Below are 23,985 nucleotides of genomic sequence, written 5' to 3'. Positions count from 1 at the left end.
AAAACAAGCCCGGCTTGCTGCTTGTTGTGACGGCGCAAGCCGTGTTTACATCGACGCTCATACTTACGGGGATGCGCCGAAGCAGCTGCGCCGGGAAGCTAGAGGAAAGAAAATTGTGCGCGTCTGGGGAGGGTTTATATAGCACCAGTTTCCGGCGGCTCAGGGCGTTCCCAAATATAGCCTGAGTAAAGCCCTCTGCAAAACCCAAAGGGCGCTGGCGCCCTGCACCCTGCAGGGATGGAGGATAGGGTGGGGGGGCAAAACCCAAAGGGTACTGGTGCCCTGCACCCGGCAAGGGAGGGGGGGGGGCAAAACCCAAAGGGCGCTGACGCCCTGTACCCGGCAGGGATGGAGGATGGGGGGGGGCCCAAAGGGCGCTGGCCCCCTGCACCCGGCAAGGAGGGCGCGCATTCTGACCTCGTGCAGAGCAAGACCCCCTCAAACAGCAGCACAAAACCTTCGACCCGCCCGCGGTCCCGAGACGTCGCCCATAATGAGAATACATGATGCTCTGAGATTGACACGTATATTGGCGGGTCACTGCTCCTGTACACGATCAGATGTCAGACAGAAAGGAAACCCCTGATATCGAGAACAGAGTCGCGTGGTGGATGGACGGATATGGAAACATAAGGAACTCAGCAAATACAAATGGACCCGGGTGCCATATAGGCACTATATTGCATAACTAATGTGCAAAGTGAATTGTATACTTTTTAAGATGCGGTAAAGAACCAGCGATCGCCTTGTGTGCGCAGGTAGCCCAAACCCTAAGCAGGCATAAATAAGGCTTTTCTGTAGAAGTTGAATTCACGCATGGATAAAATGTGTCTAAAAATATGTGAACTTCTAAACAACATGAATGTGTCCTAACTCAACATGTGCTCATGTAAAGCGCTCTAACCCCTTCGGGTCTCGTTAGCGCTATATACAACTTTTTTTTTAAAAGCTTTAATGTGTACTGCCTAGCAGTGGCATCGGGAGCGGGGGGGGGGGCCCTCCGGCGGACGGGTGGCAGCATACTCTTCACGCCCTTATTAACTCCACCGTGTGGGAGAAGCTCCGTAGCTCACTATTTTACCGAGGTGTTTATTCAAAAGTGCCTCTTTGTGTTCACGAGTGGCACTGCTAGGTTGAAGCATTACATATTAATTAAAAGCCCCACTCTCTTCTTCTTTGGGCCACAGGGATAACGTGAGAACTTGTGGGGCAGAGAAGGGGGAGAGTGCCTATGATAGATAAGGCTCTTTGGTCCGGTTATAGTCTAAGTCTGCTAGACAGAAATTTTACTGATGGGTTTATTTAATATACAGCCCAGCCAGGGATCTTCTTTTAATTATTTAGAACTAATACAGCCGAAGCTGAGGATCGAACTCTGCTCTCCACCTCCAAGGTCGGCAGCTTTATGTGTTACGCCACCTCTCCTCGCTTCACTTTGTTTCCATTGCGTGACCTTTAAGTGCCCCTGGGGCACAAGCAGGGGCCTACTAGAGTGCTTCTCTTCGGAATGCACTGTGCGGTCCCCCGGGGTATACACTATGCGTCATGTTTTCTGTTCCGATTGGTCATGCCTTTCCACAGTTTGTGGGTGGCCACAAAGCCTAGCAACCGTAAAGACAATATCACTACATCCCATCTAATTGAGTTAACTTCAAATTATCAATTTCTCAGTTCTCGAAATAAGGTATTCAAGCCAAGCCGGCTGTTGCGTGAAGAAAGTTAGGCAGATGCTCTTAAATATACTATACACAGAAGATTCGTTTTAAGGTTCCTCTCAATATGCAAAAAAAAGAACTAAGAATCGATCATGTATCTATAGAGCTATCCTGTATATTTGTTTCTGCATTTCAATAGTAGGAATGAGTGTATAAGAGAATCGGGTTGCCTTTCACCTGATTCACTTGTGCCAAAGTAAATAGTGGCCAAATGTGTTGGCAGAGTAGACAGTAAGGCTGGAGGTTGGGACACCCAGTTACCACTTGTTGGCTGACCTTTGATGCAGGGTGAGTACAATAGAAAGTCCTGGACAATGAATGTAATAATTATGTGGAGCGCTGTCTCGTGCACTGTGAGGCTATTGGCAGGGCTTAAGAAGGAGTTTGTGCAGGTTTTTTTTTTTTTTTAAACGGGTCATTTTTAAGGACCAAGGCTTGTTTTTCATCCTCGGACTTCATCTAGAGTAGGAGAGACCGGAAGGAGAGGAAGAAAGGAGGAAGAGAAAAAATAGGGAAATTGTGATAAATGAGAAAGCATGGACGGAAAAGAAACTGCGAAGTGAGATGAAGAGACAGGCAGTGTGGCTTGCTGGAAGAAAGGTGTGAGGTGGAATCCAGTTTAGACAGCCTTGGTATTTTCTAACCTGGCATTTGTAAGTGCCAGTGGCGGGCTCTTAAAAATTCTTTAGGCCCCTGCACTTATTTATAAATTCAACCCTAAATGGAGTACATTACTGTGTGCCACTTTTACTGTGTGTACATGTGTTGTGTTTGCATAGCGCAAACATTCCCAAAAGACAGCAGAGCAGTGTACAGGCTCAAAGGAAGAGAGCAGCAGTGAAAGGTGGGTGTGAATGCCCTCATTCTGTTTCGAACAGTAGTCACACAACTACCAAGAGGCCCTGTGTGTTGTGGCCCCACACGCTTTCTGTTGGCTAGGTGAGTGTCTTTGACAGGCGTACCTTTTGTGTTTTTTTTTTTTTTTTTTGGTCGAAGCCTACATCTTTTGGACCTTCGGAAAGCGGCCATGAGAATGCATTTCACCCATTGCTTGCCAGTGGCTTTGTACCTCACATTTTCTTGCTTTTATTTGGACTGTTCAGCTTGAGTTTGTCCCTTCCATTGCCCAGTCAAGTCAAGTATTACACCGTCTCCTCCCTCGGGACTCGCTCCTCTCTCCGAACTTTGCCTCGCAATGCAGGAACATCGCTGCCAGCAGCAGCAGTGCCGACCGGTGGGGCCGCATCCCAGGCTGAGCTTTGCGGGGAACCCGAGGAGTGGCAAGGGGTCAGCGGTGCCACCGGCAGGTCCTGGCTCTGCAGTCATGCAGCTCCCAGGATGCAGGACTTCTGCTCATACTCTCATCCCGTCACTCACTCTTCCCTTTCACCACTCTCCTTCTCTCACTGCCTCTCTCTCTTCTGCTCTTACTCTCATCCCGTCACTCACTATTCCCTTTTACCACACTCTCCTTCTCTCACTGCCTCTTTCTTCTGCTCATACTCTCATCCCGTCACTCACTCTTCCCTTTCACCACACTCTCCTTCTCTCACTGCCTCTCTCTCTTCTGCTCTTACTCTCATCCCGTCACTCACTCTTCCCTTTCACCACACTCTCCTTCTCTCACCGCCTCTCTCCCTTCTGCTCATACTCTCATCCCGTCACTCACTCTTCCCTTTCACCACACTCTCCTTCTCTCACCGCCTCTCTCTCCTGCTCTTACTCTCATCCCGTCACTCACTCTTCCCTTTCACCACACTCTCCTTCTCTCACTGCCTCTCTTTCTTCTGCTCATTCTCTCATCCCGTCACTCACTCTTCCCTTTCACCACACTCTCCTTCTCTCACTGCCTCTATCTTCTGCTCATACTCTCATCCCGTCACTCACTCTTCCCTTTCACCACACTCTCCTTCTCTCACTCCCTCTCTCTCTTCTGCTCTTACTCTCATCCTGTCACTCACTCTTCCCTTTCACCACACTCTCCTTCTCTCACCGCCTCTCTCTCTTCTGCTCATACTCCCATCCCGTCACTCACTCTTCCCTTTCACCACACTCTCCTTCTCTCACTGCCTCTATCTTCTGCTCATACTCTCATCCCGTCACTCACTCTTCCCTTTCATCACACTCTCCTTCTCTCACTGCCTCTCTCTCTTCTGCTCTTACTCTCATCCCGTCACTCACTATTCCCTTTTACCACACTCTCCTTCTCTCACTGCCTCTTTCTTCTGCTCATTCTCTCATCCCGTCACTCACTCTTCCCTTTCACCACACTCTCCTTCTCTCACTGCCTCTCTCTCTTCTGCTCTTACTCTCATCCCGTCACTCACTCTTCCCTTTCACCACACTCTCCTTCTCTCACCGCCTCCCTCTCTTCTGCTCATACTCTCATCCCGTCACTCATTCTTCCCTTTCACCACACTCTCCTTCTCTCACCGCCTCTCTCTCTTCTGCTCTTACTCTCATCCCGTCACTCACTCTTCCCTTTTACCACACTCTCCTTCTCTCACTGCCTCTTTCTTCTGCTCATTCTCTCATCCCGTCACTCACTCTCCCTTCAACACACTGCTAACTCTCTCCAATGCACCACTCTCTCTCACCCTAATTTGTTTTTCCTTCTTGGCTCTATCTCTATTCATTATCCCTCCCCGACTCCTCCTGATTCTATAGAGCACTTTTCAAAAATTTTTGTAACCATCGTCCATTTGCGTGAGATTACGCTATTGGCATTGTAAATGACAATGGCATTAATTTATCTGTTTTCAAAACCAACGCATAAATAAAAAAATTGTCATTGACAACGCCAATCGCTCTAACTTTGTCAAAGGCAAAACCATTGCATTGTAAATGCTTGTTTTAATAGAGGGAGGATAGAGGCCTTCTTCCAGTCCCTGGGAAATATGCCGGTGGTGAATATGGTGTTGAGCAAAGGGGTAAGAGCTTACCCTTTGACTTCCGGAATTAATTTCAATACAAACGCCGGACATGGGTCCATGGAAGACCCTGATCGAATAGAGTTCAAAAGTTTGATTGACTCTGATGTTTCTAGCAATGAGAATTTATCTAAAACTGGTGTAGGGTTGGGTCTATTAGGTTCTATTTTAGGTGGCTGCACTCTTTCACCTTTTTGGGCTAAAGTGAATGTAGAAAAAATACATTCCACCTTTTGTTGGAAAAAAGTAGAAATTTTTTCGCACAATTCAGGACTACTTAAGCTCTTAGGGGCTGGTGCGGCAAGTTTAGTAATCGTTTTAAAGAGTTCTTTGAGATTGGACTTAGCTTGAGAAATTTGTTCTGTAAAAACTTATTTTTTGTTTCCAGCAATAGTTCCTTATAGATTCTGAGACTCTGCTTATACATTTCTATATCCTTACTTTTATACCCTTTCCTCCATGCCCATTTAATATTTTACAGGCTGTTTCAGGTTTTTTAAAATCCTCTGAGTACCAGGGGTCTGAGGGTTGGGCCCGTGTAAGGGTTCAATGTTTCACCGGAACTAATTTATTGCATGCCGCGTCTATCCAATCTGAATAGGCTGACGTAGCCTCGTCCCCCCAGAGGGGAGCGGGCGCAAGGTTCTCTTCAGTGCCCCTTCTAATTCTAAACAATCTGCATTTTTCCAGGCTCTTTTTGTAATCTTCCTTATGGGTTCAGGTCTGGATTGAAGGCCGTTTGACTCTTTCAGTTCAAATAAAATGGCACTGTGATTGGACCATGCCAATGGGAGTACCACAGTGCAGGTCAGATTTGGATTATTAGAAACTGTCAGCATTTTACAGGACTGTATTTCATTTGGATAGCTCATTGGGTTAATACACCTCCTGCAAAGAGTCTGTCGGCATATTAAAGGACTGTATTTTATATCGATAGTTCAGTGGGTTAATGCGCCTCCTGCAGAGAGTCTGCCAGCATATCACAGGACTGTATTTTATATCGATAGTTCAGTGGGTTAAATGCACCTCCTGCAGAGAGTCTGCCAGCATATTACAGGGCTGTATTTTATATGGATAGTTCGGTGGGATGATGTGCCTCCTGCAGAGAGTCTGCCAGCACATTACAGAGCTGTATTTTATATGAATAGTTCGGTGGGATGATGCGCCTCCTGCAGAGTCTGCCAGCATATTACAGAGCTGTATTTTATATGGATAGCTCAGTGGGTTAATGCGCCTCCTGCAAAGAGTCTGTCAGCATACTACAGGACTCTATTTTATATGGATAGCTCAGTGGGTTGATGCGCCTCCTGCAGATATTCTGCCAGCATATTACAGGACTGCATTTTATATGGATAGCTCAGTTGGTTAATGCGCCCCCTGCTGAGTCTGCTAGCATATTTCAGGACTCTATTTTATATGGATAGCTCAGTGGGTTAATGCACATCCTGCAGAGAGTCTGCCAGCATATTACAGGACTATATTTTAAATGGATAGCTCTGTGGGTTAATGCGTCTCCTGCAGAGAGTCTCCGAGCATTGTTCAGGACTCTATTTTACATGGATAGCTCATTGGGTTAATGCGCCTCCTGCAGAGAGTCTGCCAGCATATTGCAGGACTGCATTTTATATGGATAGCTCAGTTGGTGTATGCGCCTCCTGCTGAGAGTCTGCCAGCATATTACAGGACTCTATTTTATATGGCTAGCTCAGTGGGTTAATGCACCCCCTGCAGAGAGTCTGCCACCATATATTACAGGGCTGTATTTTATATGAATAGTTCAGTGGGTTAATGCGCCTCCTGCAGCGAGCCTGCCAGCATATTACAGGACTGTATTTTATATGGATAGCTCAGTGGGTTAATGCGCCTCCTGCAGAGAGTCTGCCAGCATATTACAGGACTGCATTTTATATGGCTAGCTCAGTGGGTTAATGCGCCTCCTGCAGAGAGCCTGCCAGCATATTACAGGACTGTATTTTATATGGAACGCTCAGTGGGTTAATGCTACTCCTGCAGAGTCTGCCAGCATATTACAAGACTGTATTTTATATGGATAGTTCACTGAGTTAATGCGCCTCCTGCAGAGAGTCTGCCGGCATATTACAGGACTGTATTTAATATGGATAGCTTAGTGCTTTAATGCGCCTCCTGCAGACAGTCTGCCGGCATATTACAGGACTGTATTTTAGATGGTTAGCCCAGTGGGTTAATGTGCCTCCTGCAGACAGCCTGTCAGCATCTTTCCAATGCATTTTAATGCTGGTGTCCGCATCACTGCTTTAAAATGCATTCGACACACATACATAGCTCCCAGATACGATAGAGAGCACATACAATGCTTAAAAAACAGCATTGTGTACCGTAGATAATCTATGCACTGCGCTCTGCAGGGCCTGCGAGACATCAATCCTGCTTGCGATGGCCTTGGAGGACTCGTTATAGTTACCGTCCACGGATATATGGTTTCTTTTCCTGCTGCTTCCTCGGTCAGGTGCCCTCCCCCAGCCTCCCTGAAACAGACATGGGCATGGGAGGGGCTGCTAAATGAGGAAAGTCACTGAATAAGTGTGCTTGCTGTACACACATAAAATATTCAAATATAGTTTGTGGTGCTGCGGCCTTCCAGCGTAAGACACTCTAGGAGGAAAACGGACTGACTCTGCGCCCACTCGAAAAAAACATAGAAATGCTGCATTCCATTGCTGCATTCCATTTCTGCATTCCATTGCTGCATTCCATTGCTGCAGTCCATTGCTGCTCTCCATTACTGCAGTCCATTGCTTCTCTCCATTACTGCAGTCCATTGCTTCTCTCCATTACTGCAGTCCATTGCTGCAGTCCATTGCTGCACTCCCTTACGTCAGTCGTCCATTGCTTCAGTCGCCCATTGCTGCAGGCCATTGCTGCAGTCGTCCATTGCTGCAGTCGTCCATTGCTTCACTCCATTGCTGCAGGCCATTGCTGCAGTCCATTGCTGCACTCTATTGCTGCACTCCATTGCTGCAGTCATCCATTGCTGCAGGCATCCATTGCTGCAGTCGTCTATTCCCGCAGTCCATTGCTTCTCTCCATTACTGCAGTCCATTGCTGCAGTCCATTGCTGCACTCCCTTACGTCAGTCGTCCATTGCTTCAGTCGTCCATTGCTGCAGTCCATTGCTGTAGTCGTCCATTGCTGCAGTCATCCATTGCTGCAGTCGTCCATTGCTTCACTCCATTGCTGCAGTCCATTGCTGCAGTCCATTGCTGCACTCCCTTACGTCAGTCGTCCATTGCTTCAGTCGTCCATTGCTTCAGTCGTCCATTGCTGCAGTCCATTGCTGCAGTCCATTACTGCAGTCGTCCATTGCTGCAGTCGTCCATTGCTGCAGTCGTCCATTGCTGCAGTCGTCCATTGCTGCAGTCGTCCATTGCTGCAGTCGTCCATTGCTGCAGTCGTCCATTGCTGCAGTCGTCCATTGCTGCAGTCGTCCATTGCTTTACTCCATTGCTGCAGTCCATTGCTGCTCTCCATTACTGCAGTCCATTGCTGCAGTCCATTGCTGCACTCCCTAGTCGTCTATTCCTGCAGTCGTCTATTCCTGCAGTCATCCATTGCTGCAGTCATCCATTGCTGCAGTCATCCATTGCTGCAGTCATCCATTGCTGCAGTCATCCATTGCTGCAGTCATCCATTGCTGCAGTCATCCATTGCTGCAGTCGTCCATTGCTGCAGCCGTCCATTGCTGCAGCCGTCCATTGCTGCAGTCGTCTATTCCTGCAGTCCATTGCTGAAGTCCATTGCTGCACTCCCTTACGTCAGTCGTCCATTGCTTCAGTCGTCCATTGCTGCAGTCCATTGCTTCACTCCATTGCTGCAGTCCATTGCTGCACTCCCATACGTCAGTCGTCCATTGCTTCAGTCGTCCATTGCTGCAGTCGTCTATTCCTGCAGTCCATTGCTGCAGTCCATTGCTTCACTCCATTGCTTCACTCCATTGTTTCACTCCATTGCTGCAGTCCACTGCTGCTCTCCATTACTGCAGTCCATTGCTGCAGTCCATTGCTGCACTCCCTTACGTCAGTCGTCCATTGCTGCAGTCGTCCATTGCTCCAGTCGTCCATTGCTTCAGTCGTCCATTGCTTCAGTCGTCCATTGCTTCAGTCGTCTATTCCTGCAGTCGTCTATTCCTGCAGTCCATTGCTGCAGTCCATTGCTGCAGTCATCTATTGCTGCAGTCATCCATTGCTGCAGTCATCCATTGCTGCAGTCATCCATTGCTGCAGCCGTCCATTGCTGCAGTCCATTGCTGCAGTCCATTACTGCAGTCGTCCATTGCTGCAGTCGTGCATTGCTGCAGTCGTGCATTGCTGCAGTCGTGCATTGCTGCAGTCCACTGCTATACTCCACTGCTGCAGTCCATTGCTGCAGTCCATTGCTATACTCCACTGCTGCAGTCCATTGCTGCAGTCCATTGCTATACTCCACTGCTGCAGTCCATTGCTGCAGTCCATTGTGGCAGTCCATTGCTTCAGTCGTCCATTGCTGCCTTCCTTTGCAGTAGCCCATTGCTGCAGTCCATTGCTGCAGTCGTCCTTTGCTGCGGTCCATTGCTGCGGTCCATTGCTGCAGTTGTCCATTTCTGCAGTCCATTGCTGCAGTCGTCCATTGCTTCAGTCCATTGCTGAGGTCCATTGCTGCAGTCGTCCATTGCTTCAGTCCATTGCTGCGGTCCATTGCTGCGGTCCATTGCTGCGGTCCATTGCTGCAGTTGTCCATTGCTGCAGTTGTCCATTGCTGCAGTTGTCCATTGCTGCGGTCCATTGCTGCGGTCCATTGCTGCGGTCCATTGCTGCGGTCCATTGCTGCAGTCCATTGCTGCAGTCCATTGCTGCAGTCCATTGCTGCAGTCCATTGCTGCAGTCCATTGCTGCAGTCCATTGCTGCAGTCCATTGCTGCAGTCCATTGCTGCACTCCATTGCTGCACTCCATTGCTGCACTCCATTGCTGCACTCCATTGCTGCGGTCGTCCATTGCTGCAGCCGTCCATTGCTGCAGTCCATTGCTGCAGTCCATTACTGCAGTCGTCCATTGCTGCAGTCGTGCATTGCTGCAGTCGTGCATTGCTGCAGTCCACTGCTATACTCCACTGCTGCAGTCCATTGCTGCAGTCCATTGCTATACTCCACTGCTGCAGTCCATTGCTGCAGTCCATTGCTATACTCCACTGCTGCAGTCCATTGCTGCAGTCCATTGTGGCAGTCCATTGCTTCAGTCGTCCATTGCTGCCTTCCTTTGCAGTAGCCCATTGCTGCAGTCCATTGCTGCAGTCGTCCTTTGCTGCGGTCCATTGCTGCGGTCCATTGCTGCAGTTGTCCATTTCTGCAGTCCATTGCTGCAGTCGTCCATTGCTTCAGTCCATTGCTGAGGTCCATTGCTGCAGTCGTCCATTGCTTCAGTCCATTGCTGCGGTCCATTGCTGCGGTCCATTGCTGCGGTCCATTGCTGCAGTTGTCCATTGCTGCAGTTGTCCATTGCTGCAGTTGTCCATTGCTGCGGTCCATTGCTGCGGTCCATTGCTGCGGTCCATTGCTGCGGTCCATTGCTGCGGTCCATTGCTGCAGTCCATTGCTGCAGTCCATTGCTGCAGTCCATTGCTGCAGTCCATTGCTGCAGTCCATTGCTGCAGTCCATTGCTGCACTCCATTGCTGCACTCCATTGCTGCACTCCATTGCTGCACTCCATTGCTGCACTCCATTGCTGCACTCCATTGCTGCACTCCATTGCTGCACTCCATTGCTGCGGTCGTCCATTGCTGCAGTCGTCCATTGCTGCACTCTATTGCTGCACTCCATTGCTGCAGTCCATTGCTGCCTTCCTTTGCTGTAGCCCATTGCTGCAGTCCATTGCTGCAGTTGTCCATTGCTGCAGTCTTTCATTGCTTCACTCCATTGCTGCACTCCATTTTTGCAGTCCATTTCTGCAGTCCCTTTCTGCAGTCCATTGCTGCAGTCGTCCATTGCTTCAGTCCATTGCTGCGGTCCATTGCTTCAGTCCATTGCTGCGGTCCATTGCTGCAGTTGTCCATTGCTGCAGTCCATTGCTGCAGTCGTCCATTGCTGCAGTCCTTTCCTGCAGTCCATTGCTGCGGCCACAGCTGCCATGTGGCTTAATCGCGTGAATCCGATCGCTATCACATTTGCGGCGCTTGTCCACTCAACTCCCGGGCTTCTTTTCACGCACTTGAGGTGCCCACTTCTTTTACGCGTCTTTTCACTTTCAGCCCGGCCGCCCTTCAACTCCACCTCCCTCCCTCACCGCAAGATCGTGTGTATTTTCACTTTCAGCCCGCCCTCGCTTCAACTCCCTCCCCCTCCCTCACCGCTAAGCGCGTCTTTGACCATGTTAACTTGTTATCTGAGTTATTCGAATTCCTCTCCAATCGGGTAAAGGCCATATGAATACATCGCAATAATGAATATTTCTTTCATGTTGTTCCAAACAAAATGCAGCTTTTAAAAAGCGCCTGCACAGCCTGAGAAACAGCGCTCGGCGCTACAAAAGAGCAACGTCTGATATGTTTCTACTCACGAGGCTTTGAAATACATGCAGTGGAACGTCTAGCCTATATGTTGCCATAGTAGCCAGCGGCTGCTTTTCATATTGGCTTTGCCTTTCACAGACTAGAGTTTGGGATTTTATTAAAAGGTCTGACGGTCTGTTATCAGGTGACATCCATTGCGGCTGCTGGAAAACATCCCTCGGTACGTGGTCACATTTCAGCACATACTGTCCTCTGAATGAGTTTGACATTTTTAAGGGCCACTTTAAATCTATTGTCGTTTTCTTTCTTCATTTTGGCACACATGTATGCCTACAATCAATATTCAATGTTCCTTCCTGCCACTGGAATGTGAGAATTTCAAATACTTCATCATTCTTTATCTTTGTTCCATTCTTGAGATAAATTGGTGCTAACTGTGAGCCCAGGCATCGCTTGTAAAATCAGCAACCTTCGTAGTGTCAGGCTCTGCCTACACATTCAACCACCGCTGCAAACAAGCATTAGCATAGCCAATATGTCTCACTTTTGGGACCTTATAAGTATTTAGTTATGCAGCACAGTATCCTTGGTGCAAAAACAGAAACTGTTTCACTGCTAAACACTTATAAGGTCCCAAAAGCGAGACCTATTGGTTGTGTCAATGCTTGTTTATTAACCTAATTGTAGCAGGTAGACGTATAGTGTGCACTCTGTCAACATGTGGACAGGCTACTCTATGCGTTCCTTCTGGTCTAAATGCTGTTATGTTTGGCTTGGTGTACATTGGGAAACCTGGCACGCAGCTGATGCCTTGGGCAATATTTTATTAAAAATCAAGTATTAAAAGAACTGGGGTGGGGATACCTTGTTGGAGATTGAGTGTCTGCTGTGGTGCATTCCTGCAGCGTCACTCAGATCTATGTTACTACATGTGCCCAGGGTCTGCAAATTATTTGCTACTAGAGGTCTGCAGCACTGATTGTGCTACCCACCTATGCAGCCTGAAACCATGTCTCAGGCCTTCCACTGCAGTGCCTGTGTGTGTGCAGTTTACTGCCACATCAACTTTACATTTAAAACTACTTGCCAAGCCTTCAAATCTCCTTTCTTTACATATTAGTCGCCCCTAAGGATGGCCCTTGGTAAACCACCACGAGAGTGCTATGTAAGTAAAAGTTGGAACATATACTCTGTGTTTTACATGTCCTGGTAGTGACAAACAGCTAAATTCAGTTTTCACTGCTGTAATGCCGACTTTCATTGGCTAGAACTGGGAATTCCTTAGAATACCTATAAGCTGTAATTCCTGATTGGAAAGGAGTAGCCGTTTCATGTTTCATATTTCATATCTTTGGAATAGTAATGATAAATCCTCCTTTAACATTCCTATTTTAAAAATGCTACTTTTAGAAAGTGGACGTTTCTATGCTTGTACTGCTCTTTGTGCCTTATACCCTGTCTCTAATACACGTCTGGGCTAGGTGACCGACCCCTTTGTGCATTCCGTCTAGACAGCCACAGACAGTGCAGGGGTTGGGTGTGATTTAGCACCCATCTGCATCCATCTGTATTCTGATGGGTCTTCCTGGGAAGATGGGAGGAAGGGGCCCACCCTTACACATCACAGGGTAGTGAACTGGCCCATACAAATTACTGATAACTCCCTTTGGTAGTCTGGAGTGAGTGCTGGGATTGAAAAAGATACTGGTGCACTTCAAAACCACTCTTTGGAGTTTCCCTCAGATCATTGGCACATTTGGACGTAAGTGCTAAGTCTCTGGCCCTGTCAACTCCGTCACTTCTGGATCTACACAGAACCGCTGTCAGAAGGACTGGGGTGCTGCAGAAAAGACTCAATTGGATTGTTTTTGACAAAGAATTGCTTTTCTGTGTGTTGCCCTGTGGAGTGCAGCTCTCTGACTCCTGGAAGGAGAGCTAGACTCTGTCTTCACTCCAAAGTGTGCTCCAAGGGCTTTTTAGCTTGCCTCCTGTTTCTCAAGTGTCAGAGACACAAAGGACTTCCTGCAGTTCTGCTGATGCTGCTGGACTCTCCCTTCCTATCCGTGTCTGAGGTGCCCCCTCCAAGTTCTGGACCTCAGAAGTGGTTTCTACAGCTGAGTCTCTGCCAAATCTGATGTGACGCAGCACGAAGCCCTGCAAAGTTTCTTCCGCTAGATGGCACAAGGCCTCCCCACGCACACTGCACCCCAAGCTCCAAGGTACTGTGTTCAGTGGGCCCAAATGGGTCCCTGCAGTCTTTCTGCGCTCCATTGTAGTCGGCCTGCACTTTGAATTTGCACCGGTCCCTCTTGACCAATCTGAAATAACCTTTTTTAGTGTTACCTGCTTTCAATTGTTTTATTACCTTTTTTTTCTTCAACATTCAATATCGCAGCTTCTACTTGATTGATTTTTATCGTTTTGGACTTGTTTTACTCAGATACATGTTCTCTATATTTCTAAACTGAGTCTTTTTGTGAGGTATTCACTGTGTTGTTGCATGAGTTATTGCACAAACCCTTTAAACATTGCCTTTTAAGCATGCCTGCTCTGTGCCCAGCTACCAGGGGGTGAGCGCAGAATAATTTGCAATTGTTTTGTGACTTACCCTGACTAGGATTGCTGGCCCTACTTGGACATGGTGCATACCTCTGCCAACCAGAGACCTGTTTTCTAACCGGTTCCATCTTGCATTATTCGTTAGGCCGTTTGATAATAGGAACCGTTCCCTGGATAAGATGGGCGGCATCTTGTTGCTGTGGATTTAACATTGTAGTGTCTCTTGGGAGAAGATCTCACTCACTGAACAAGCAACAGTCTCTGGTCTCTTGGTTACTCCACACTCCTCAATAGAAGGCGATCACAAAAAGATCGTATGCCCTTACTCTGCCTATTGCATCTTTACATTGAAAGTGGAATCTAGGATTTCTTCAACGCACTTGTCTATATGAACACTTAAATGCATCATTAAATGCCAATGAGTTTTTCTGATGGGTTTTGCATTTAAGCTTAATGATTGTTTCTTTTTCTTAATCTAACAGGTGAAATAAATGCAGTAATGAATGTCAAAAGTAAAGCTATTAAACATCACTGGTGTGGGGAGTGATGTAAAAACAGTGTGCCTCAAAAACTCTTCCCTTGAAGGCTAATGCCTCGCCGAAGTCTTTTTCTACAGCAGAAAACCCAAGATGCCCAATGAGGTCTGTACTTGGCTCTTAGATATCAGCTGATAGACATTGGAGACACAACACACTGACATACTGAAGCAAGTCTAAGGTGCTGATTACGAAGGAAGAGAGAACCTGGTATCAGAAAGAACACACATGAGAAAAACCATATGAATTTCTAGAATGTGACAAAACATTTATTAGGCCAAAAAACAGCAAGTGCGACATAAGAAACTTCATACTGGAGAAAAACCAGATAGATGGACTGACTGTGAAAACGTGTTCTTTGCAATGAAAGACCCAGTGCAGCATCAGCGTGTCCACGTAGAGGAGAAACCATATAAATGTACAGAATGTAATAAATTGTTCAGATGGAAGGCGAGTCTAAAGCGGCATCAAATGATCCACACTGGGGAGAAACCGTATGAATGTACAGAATGTGACAAAGCATTTATAAGAAATGAAAAGCTAACACAACATCAGAAAATTCACACTGGGGAGAAACCGTACCAATGTACAGAATGTGACGTGGCATTCATTAGAAAGTCACATCTAATGAAACATCATAAAATCCACACTGGGGAGAAACCATATCAATGTACAGAATGTGACAAAGCATTTATAACAAATGGAGAGCTAAAACAACATCAGAAAATCCACACTGGGGAGAAACCACATCAATGTACAGAATGTGACAAAGCATTTATAACAAATGGACAGTTAACACAACATCAGAAAACCCACACTGGGGAGAAACTGTATGCATGTACAGAATGTGACAAGGCATTTATAACAAATGGAGAGATAAAACGACATCAGAAAATCCACACTGGGGAGAAACCACATCAATGTACAGAATGTGACAAAGCATTTATAACAAATGGAGAGCTAAAACGACATCAGAAAATCCACACTGGGGAGAAACCATACCAATGTACAGAATGTTGCCTGACATACATTAGAATGTCGCATCTAATAAAACATCAGAAAGTCCACACTGGAGAGAAACCATATCAATGTACAGAATGTGACAAGGAATTTATAACAAATAAACATCTAAAACGACATCAGAAAATCCCCACTGGGGAGAAACCATACCAATGTTCAGAATGTGACAAGGCATTTATAAGAAATAGAGCTCTAAAGCTACATCAGAAAATCCACACTGGGGAGAAACTGTATGCATGTACAGAATGTGACAAGGCATTTATGACAAATGAAGACCTAAAACGACATCAGAAAATCCACACTGGGGAAAAACCATATAAATGTACAGAATGTGACAAGGCATACAGTAGAAAACACCTTTTACTGGAACATCAGAAAACCCACACTGGAGAGAAACCCTATCAATGTACAGAATGTGGCAAATCATTTATAAGAAATGTACAGCTGAAGCAACATCAGAAAATCCACACTGGGGAGAAACCACATCAATGTACAGAATGTGACAAAGCATTTATAACAAATGGAGAGCTAAAACGACATCAAAAACTCCACACTGGAGAGAGACCATATCAATGTACAGAATGTTGCCTGACATACACTAGAAAGTCGCATCTAATAAAACATCAGAAAGTCCACACTGGAGAGAAACCATATCAATGTACAGAATGTGACAAGGCATTTATAAGAAATAGAGCTCTAAAGCTACATCAGAAAATCCACACTGGGGAGAAACTGTATGCATGTACAGAATGTGACAAGGCATTTATGACAAATGAAGACCTAAAACGACAACAGAAAATCCACACTGGGGAGAAACCATATAAATGTACAGAATGTGACAAGGCATACAGTAGAAAATACCATTTACTGGAACATCAGAAAACCCACACTGGAGCGAAACCATATCAATGTACAGAATGTGACAAAGCATTTAAAACAAATGGAGGGCTGAAGGGACATCAAAAACTCCACACTGGAGAGAGACCATATCAATGTACCGAATGTGACAAAGCATTTATAACAAATGGAGAGCTGAAGCGACATGAAAAAGTCCACACTGGAGAGAGACCATATCAATGTACCGAATGTGACAAAGCATTCATTAGAAAGTCACACCTAATGGAACATCAGAGAGTCCACACTGGGGAGAAACCATATCAATGTACAGAATGTGACAAAGCATTTACAACAAATGGAGAGCTGAAGGGACATCAAAAAGTCCACACTGGAGAGAGACCATATCAATGTACCGAATGTGACAAAGCATTTATAACAAATGGAGGGCTGAAGCGACATGAAAAAGTCCACACTGGAGAGAGACCATATCAATGTACCGAATGTGACAAAGCATTTATAACAAATGGAGAGCTGAAGCGACATCAAAATGTCCACTCTGGGGAGAAACTGTATGAACGTACAGAATGTGGCAAGGCATTTATAAAATACAAACAGCTAAAGCAACATCAAATGGTCCACACTGGGGGAGAATCCGAATGAATGCACTGAATGTGGTAAGGCATTTATAACAAATGGAAAGCTGAAGCGACATTAGACAATCCACATTGGGGAGAAACCATTCAACTGCACTGAATGTGAGAAGGCATTTATTAGAAAGTCACTTGTTATGCAACATCAGATAATCTACACAGGGGAGAAACCCTATGAATGTACATAATAGTACATCAGAAATTCCACACTGGTTAGAAACGATATGGCTGTACTGAATGCGATTTAGCAGTTATTACAAAGCAAAGTTAAAAAATACACCAGAAAGTTTCCACATGAGAGAAACTATATCATTGTACAAAATGTGACAAAGAACTTATACCAAATGGAAAGAGACCATTCAACCTCACTGAATGTGACAAGCTATTCATTATAAAGGGAGATTTAAAACAATATCAAGTCCACTGTGGGGAGAAACCACATGAATTTACAGAATGTGACAAGGCATTCATCACAAAGCAAAATTTAATACAAAATCAAGAAGTTCACACAAGAGAGAAAATGTATGTATTGAATACCACAAAGCATTCATAACAAATGGACAACTGAAGCGATGTCTGAAAATCTACATGGCAAAAAAATCCTATGTATTTAGAGTGTAATAAAGTCTTCCAAGGAAGAATAAGCTAACATCAACAAATCCACACTAGGGAGAAACACTATTAATAAATATAATGTGGCATGGGATTGATTACAAAACAAAATGTAATATATCAGAATGTTCACACAGGACAGAAACTCTATAAATGTATTGAATGTGACCATTGATTCATAAATGGAAAGCTAACGCAGCATCAAAAGTCCACCCTGAAGACTGCACTGATTGTAGCAAGGCATTTGTTAGCAAGGGAGAGCTAAACAACATCAAAGTCCTCACTGGGAAAAATCTATATTAATGTGCGCACTCAAATCAATCAATCGGTATTTATTAAGCACGGCAAATCATCTGTGAGATTCTCAAGCCGCAGGGGAGGAGTTGCTGTCCGGAGGGGCTGATCAGTTGAACAGCCAGATCTTGAGTTCTTTCCAGATTCACTGATGAGTCGGATCTCCAGTGCAGGGGAAGTTCATTCCAGGTCTTTACAGCCAGGTGGGAGAAAGAGCAGCCTCCGTGCCTGGTTTGACACTGGGAACGTGAGCAAGCAAGAGGGAGGTGGAATGCAGGTGTCTGGCAGGCTGGTTAAAGAATAAACTTTGGCTGATGTAGGACGATCCTTCGTTGTGGAGTGCCTTACAAGCATGGGTCGGTATCTTGCCTCTTTTCTAGACTGGGAGCCAGTTGAGTTTACTGAGGTGGGGAGTGATGTGGGTCTGCTTCAGGAGGTTGAGGATTAGTATTGCTGCTGAGTTCTGTATTGTCTGCAGTTGTCTCTGGAGGTTAGTGTTGATTCCTACATACAGAGTTTTTAGGTAGCCAAGCCAGTTAGTCACCAGGGCTTGGGTGATCATTTGTCTGGTGCTGATGGGGAGCTGCAAGATCTAAAGATCTTACAGCACATGTGCATTGTGAGTCATGGCATGGTCTGTAAGGGAGGGGACTGCTGACCACCATGCGTCGCTCCACGGAGATGCCTGGTAACTGAAGATGAGGACTTCCGTCTTGTCTGTGTTCAGTTTTAGGCAGTTGTGCTTCATCCAGTCGGTGATGTCGGCCGGGCACCTATGTAAGTTGTCTCTGGAGTTGGTGAGGTGGGTGTAGAAGATGACTTTCAGTCTGTGTGATCTAATAATGTTGGCTGGGGGTATCATGTTAGTGTAGAAGAAGGTGGGGATAATTGAGGATCCTTGTGGGGTACCACAGATGATGTGCTTGGGCTCAGGAGTAGGGCAGGAGTCTGATTTTCAGAGTTTTTCTGGTGAGGTAGGAGGCGATCCATTTCAGGGCATTTCCTTGGATTCCGATGTGGTGGAGCTTGTCGATCAGGATCTGGTGGGAGACCATGTCAAAGGCAGCCGAGAGGTCGAGGAGGATGGGGCTGTATTTTGACTGAGGTCCAGGTGGGCTTTGATATCATCTGTGGCTGCTATCAGTGCAGTCTCTGTGCTTTGATTGGCATGGAAGCCTGAAGGGGAGGAGTCCAGGAGGTTGTTGTGCTCCAGGTGTCTGGTCAGCGTACTCTTGATTGTCCTCTCAAAGACTATGGCCAGGAACGAGAGCAGGGGTATCAGTCAGGAGTTCTTCAGCTGCTCTAGGTCTGCTGAATGTTTTTTAGGAGGGGTTTCACTTCTACATGTTACCACTCTTCTGCAGAGGGGGCCAAGGCGATCGATCTGTTATGTGGGTTTGTGAGCTCTAATCTGATCACCTTGCTCCTGAGGTTAAAGATATGGTGGGGCATGGATCAGCGGGTACCCCAGAGTGCATTGTGTTCATTATAGAGGTGGTGTCTTGTGCAATGAGGGTATCCCAGGAAGTGGCCCGAGGTCAGAGTTAGTGTCAGTGGGTGTGAGGAGGGCGAGGCTGTCACTTGCAGAGAGCTGAGGTTCAAAGTCCCTGTAGATGACCGCGATCTTCTAATGAAAGTAGTCAGCAAGTGTGTAGCACAGATCCTAGGAGGGAGTTATGATATTCTCTGTGGCTGCAGGGTTGCTGAATTCCATGATGGTGAAGTGCTCATTGCTGTGGTTTGATCTGATCTTTATCCAGCATGTGAGCGCTCTCTTCTTTGAGGAGGTGGTAGTGGTTGATCGATGTCCTGAAGGTGGTGTAGTGCACTGGATCCTTATTGGTACGCTATCTTCTTTCTAGCCAACAACAGTTTCATTTAGAGGTCTGAAGTTCCAGGGTAAAGAGGTTGACACTCTTTGCCGATTCTCTGATCTTGGTCGGGGTGGCATAGTCGGTGATCCAGTCTGTGAAGTTCCTGAGGGCCTGTTTAAGGTCTAGAGCTGTGTCCAGACAGTTGGCATGGCGAGTGTTTCAGTTCTCATCTGAGAACGTTTTCCAGTTGCGCTGGGTTGTTTGGCTTTGGTTGCCGTAGTATTGTGCCCTGTGATGGTGAAGTGGACAATGGAGTTGGTCGGTCCAGGTGAGTTCTGTGACATGGTGGTACTTGATTGGTTCGCTGGAGATGAGGATGGAGTCAAGCGTGTGCCCAACGATGTGTGTTGGGTCGATGACGAGTTGGATGAGGCTGATGTTGCTCATGCTTTCTATTAGGTTGGCAGTGCTGACGTCGCTTAGGTCTTCCTTGTGGAAGCTGAGATCTGCTATGAATATGTAGTGTTCAGAGGCAATGGCGAGCTAGGTGATGAAGTAACGGATGGCTTTGCAGATCTCTGGACGAGTTCCTGGAGAATGTGACAAAGTGTTTTTAATGAAGTATCTGTATGAATGTACAGAAAGTGACAAGGCATTTATTAGAAAGGCACCTCACAGCCAATGTATCATGGGAAAGCCCACCCTGGGGAGAAACCATATAAAGGGCCACGGGTATGCCTAGACGTGGGTCCCGGGCTCACTGTACACTGGATTCAAGATGACTGATGAGGGGTGATACCCTAAACCGGTCCCAGTATGCTTGTTTCTGGTCCAGGGAGGACCTGCCTTCAAAGTTCAAGCTGGACTGTACCCATGAGGAGCAGGGCCAATGATTTGAATATGGTTAAGTCTTAACTGGCTTGGCATGGTGAGCAAAAGAACAATGGATTTAACCCAGATCACTTGACTGGGGGTGAATGTTTGAATTATTCCGAATTCCGTCCATAATTTGTGTGTCTTTTGGTTATGTATATAAGCACAAGACAAATTTTAAACCATCAACACAAGACAAGAGACCTTGTATCAATTTTATCAACTCTATGCCCGCATACGTAGATTGATGTGGTCTACAATGTCACTTATGGGTGTGGTGACGAGATAACACATCCAGTGATGTGTCCTGTTTACAAAGCTGACTCATTGTCACTAAGCAGCATGACCAAGCCCTTTTCCTGTTCCAGAGTCTACTATAATAAACTGTCATGACAAATTCAACAGTGCTGTACCACACTCCTCTCCAACTGGACTCCCACCAAATAACATAAAAAAACATAAAACTACTGAACTGTACGGACCCATCTGGTGACCAAAGAAACGCAGCGGGGAGAATACGAAGTTAAATCCTCAGTCCTTGAATGGATAGTAGGAGCAATTGATAGGTCAGTGTGTCACCATCTTGAAGACATCGATACTTGGATAGAGGCTATAAAAAAACTGGTCGCTTCGCTTTGCTTGTTTATGAAAGGTTAACTGTTATTTCCACAGTGATCAAGGCTTCAATCGAGCAGGATTTATAAAGCCCGGCTAATCGCCCAATAGGTTATCCAGGCGCTTGCAGGTCCTGTAGGCTTATTCGAACACCCAGGTCTTGAGGGTTGTTGGATGTGGCCCTTTTTGCAGGGTTATCCCCAAACATTTTGCTTCCACCTCCTATTTTTTTCATGATCTGTTGTTCTTGGTTTTAGGACTCTGGGCACTTTACCACTGCTAATCCGTGCATAAGTGCATATGCTCTCTGTGTAAATTGTTAATATGATTGGATCTCCCTGATTGGCAGGTTCGGATTTACTGGTCAGTACCTAGTAAAATGCACTGGGTGTGCCGGTGCTGGTAAATCAAATACTACTAGTGCAGCACTGATTCTGCCACCCACATGAGTAGCCCTAAAAAGATGTCTCAGGCCTGCCACTGCAATGCCTGTGCGCAGTCTGCTAAGTGCCATGTCGCCGTGGCAAGTGCACACACTTGCCAGGCCCTAACCTTCCCTTTTCTTACATATAGGACACTCTTATGGTTGGCTCAAGGTACCCCCCGGGCAAGGTGTAGTGTATGTGAAAGGTAGGACATGTACTGATGTGTGTAACATGTCCTGATAGTGAAATACTGCCAATTTCGTTTTTCACTATTGAAAGGCTAGCTTGCCCCATAGGACAGAATGAGGAATGCTTTGTAACATTCTTAAGCATATCTTCCCATAGGGATAAGATGGAAAAATAAAATTTAGGCTCTCTGAACTCAGAATTTATTAACACATATTTTACTAAAGATGGTTTTTAAATTGCGCGTTTGCAAATGCCACTTTTAGAAAGTATTTAGAAAGAAAGAAGATCCCCTAGGAACTACTTTAGAATGCTGCTATTTATTTAAGCAGACTTAGTGTCTTGACCATACTGTTCATAGCCAAATTTGACTTTTATCACATACATTTTTTATGTACTTAAATGCTTTTTTACAAGTACATATGTCTGAGCGCAACACAATCCGTTTACATCCAATATTTTTAAACAATTAACAGTTGAAGAATAGACATGAATTCTTCAAGCTACAACAATAATGTTACTAAAATTAAATAACATGTAATAATTACACCAACATAATCAGCTACAACAAGCAATCCTGAAGCCTGCTACTTAACGCCTTAGTTAGGACTGCTGTCACAAGGGCAGTTTTTCTGTGGGGCTAAATCTTTAGGTGAAGGCGTCCTCAGAAAACTAGTTAGACATGGACTAGTGAATGTCCCTTTGTGAATGAAAAGGAAAAGTTGTTATGTTTCCAATCCCATTGTTATGTCGCTGGATTTTCGTCAGGGCTGGGCACGGTGTAACCTGTTGGTTTAATAGAATGGACAAATAAATATGGGCTCTTTCTCGCTATTGAGACTATTAACTATTGTAGTGGGTGAAGTACCTTTATCAGTAAAGAGACTCAGTCAGATTTCTCAAGAACTTTAAGGCTGGGCCTGTAGTGGAAAAAACGGGAAGAGACACGGACATCTTGTCTCAGTATTGATTGATATTCGGCCATTAAATATATATTGCTCCAGTAAAACTAAAAAGTGTAGAAACTTACGTTGATTTGGGTTGTTTGTAGATAGTTGGCCTCGAGTCTTTTCAGCAGTCTAACTTTGGAGTGAGTTAGACAGAAACACCACAGTGTTTTAGTTCAACAAAGTGTCGTGGAGATGACCCGTACATTTATATAGTGTTAAGTTAGCATGAGCTTATTAGAAGTTTAAACACCATTTTTCCTTGCCTGCTCTGCTTTGCACATGACATACTCTGCGCTGGTGTTTAGAGAAACGATAGATGCTTTGCTTCACATGAGAATAACTTGTTTTGCTGCATTTCTAGCCTGCTTCGATAGTTTAGTCTGCACAGTATGCGCTGACACCGTCAAGGTTATCTTAGACACTGAGGTTGTTGTTCTAACTGATCAGCGCACGTTCTATCCATCACATGTATGCAGCTGTGGCCACCTCTGAGGTTCGGCACGTTTAATAATGCACTGGGTGGGCATGAATAGACACACTTGGAGAACATTTGTGTGCTGAGAGCTTGAGGAGAATATGATGTGATCCACTCCTGCTGATTACCAGAGGTATGGGGCCACCCATGTAAACCTGTGAGACCTTAATTAGTTATAAAATAACTTGCTATCTAGGGAGGGCGAAATATAGGTATATGTATAACCTGTTTCCCTTTAGCATTATAACATGCTTTCTCCCTTTGTATTTTATGGAGCAGTAACAATGCTGACAACCTGCTTTTTATAATACGTTTACTTATACTAGCAAAGATGCTGCTCATTAGAACACGTTGTTAGAAATAAACATTTCAAACTTATTTGTGTCTCATTTACTCCTTGTTTTGGACTGATATGATAGTATAATGAAAGAGTGTTCTTGTTTCCACCTTACCTGAGGAATCCTAAGTTTCATGTTCTGGGTTGACTAATCATTGGGGTTTTCACTATAGGACGAAGAACCGATGAGTCACTGATGCTAGTCTGGTAGGGGATGTTAGGTACTAAGGTGAGTTTGGTGTACCCTAATTCACTGAGGTCCTAGGTCTCTATGCACAGTTCTGTATAGGAACGGAATCCCTGCAACATGGCGCCCAACGTTTGGTCGTATATACGAGGCGCTTGAGTAGTGCTACTATCAGTCCTTTTTTCTTCTTCTTTTTTTTAAAAACATTTATTGCCAATGTCACAACTCACACAGCTTTTGTAGCCTACAACCCGCAGGCCGGCAGCATGACATATCCAAGCATTTAGGTGCGTTAACACAGCCATATTTCCGACAACCAGTGCAGTCCGGTGGCGAATCTGAGGTGTTACCATACTGTATCTTCTGCCTGTGCGTAAACGCATGTTAATATTGTTCAGGTGAAGCTGTGAACTGTCACTAATGCTTAATTCTTAATACCACATCCAAG

The 23,985-nt window shown here is 45.6% G+C and overlaps 2 pseudogenes across 2 annotated transcripts in view; one reads left to right on the top strand and one right to left on the bottom strand.

Moving 5' to 3' along the window:
• Positions 1-23,385, top strand: part of LOC147737304 (uncharacterized) — a 76,750-nt pseudogene extending 53,365 nt beyond the window's left edge. The window contains exon 2 of the transcript XR_015296094.1: positions 14,209-23,385. The product of XR_015296094.1 is annotated as an uncharacterized LOC147737304 (transcript). The remainder of the gene's footprint in view (positions 1-14,208) is intronic.
• Positions 1-23,985, bottom strand: part of LOC147737302 (uncharacterized) — a 246,203-nt pseudogene that overhangs the window by 31,846 nt on the left and 190,372 nt on the right. The window lies entirely within an intron of this gene.

The sequence above is a fragment of the Lissotriton vulgaris genome, chromosome 1_1 (assembly GCF_964263255.1).
Source record: "Lissotriton vulgaris chromosome 1_1, aLisVul1.2, whole genome shotgun sequence".
Taxonomy (NCBI): domain Eukaryota; kingdom Metazoa; phylum Chordata; class Amphibia; order Caudata; family Salamandridae; genus Lissotriton; species Lissotriton vulgaris.
Note: the sequence above shows the minus strand (reverse complement) of the source record. Positions and strands in the feature narration are given on the sequence as shown.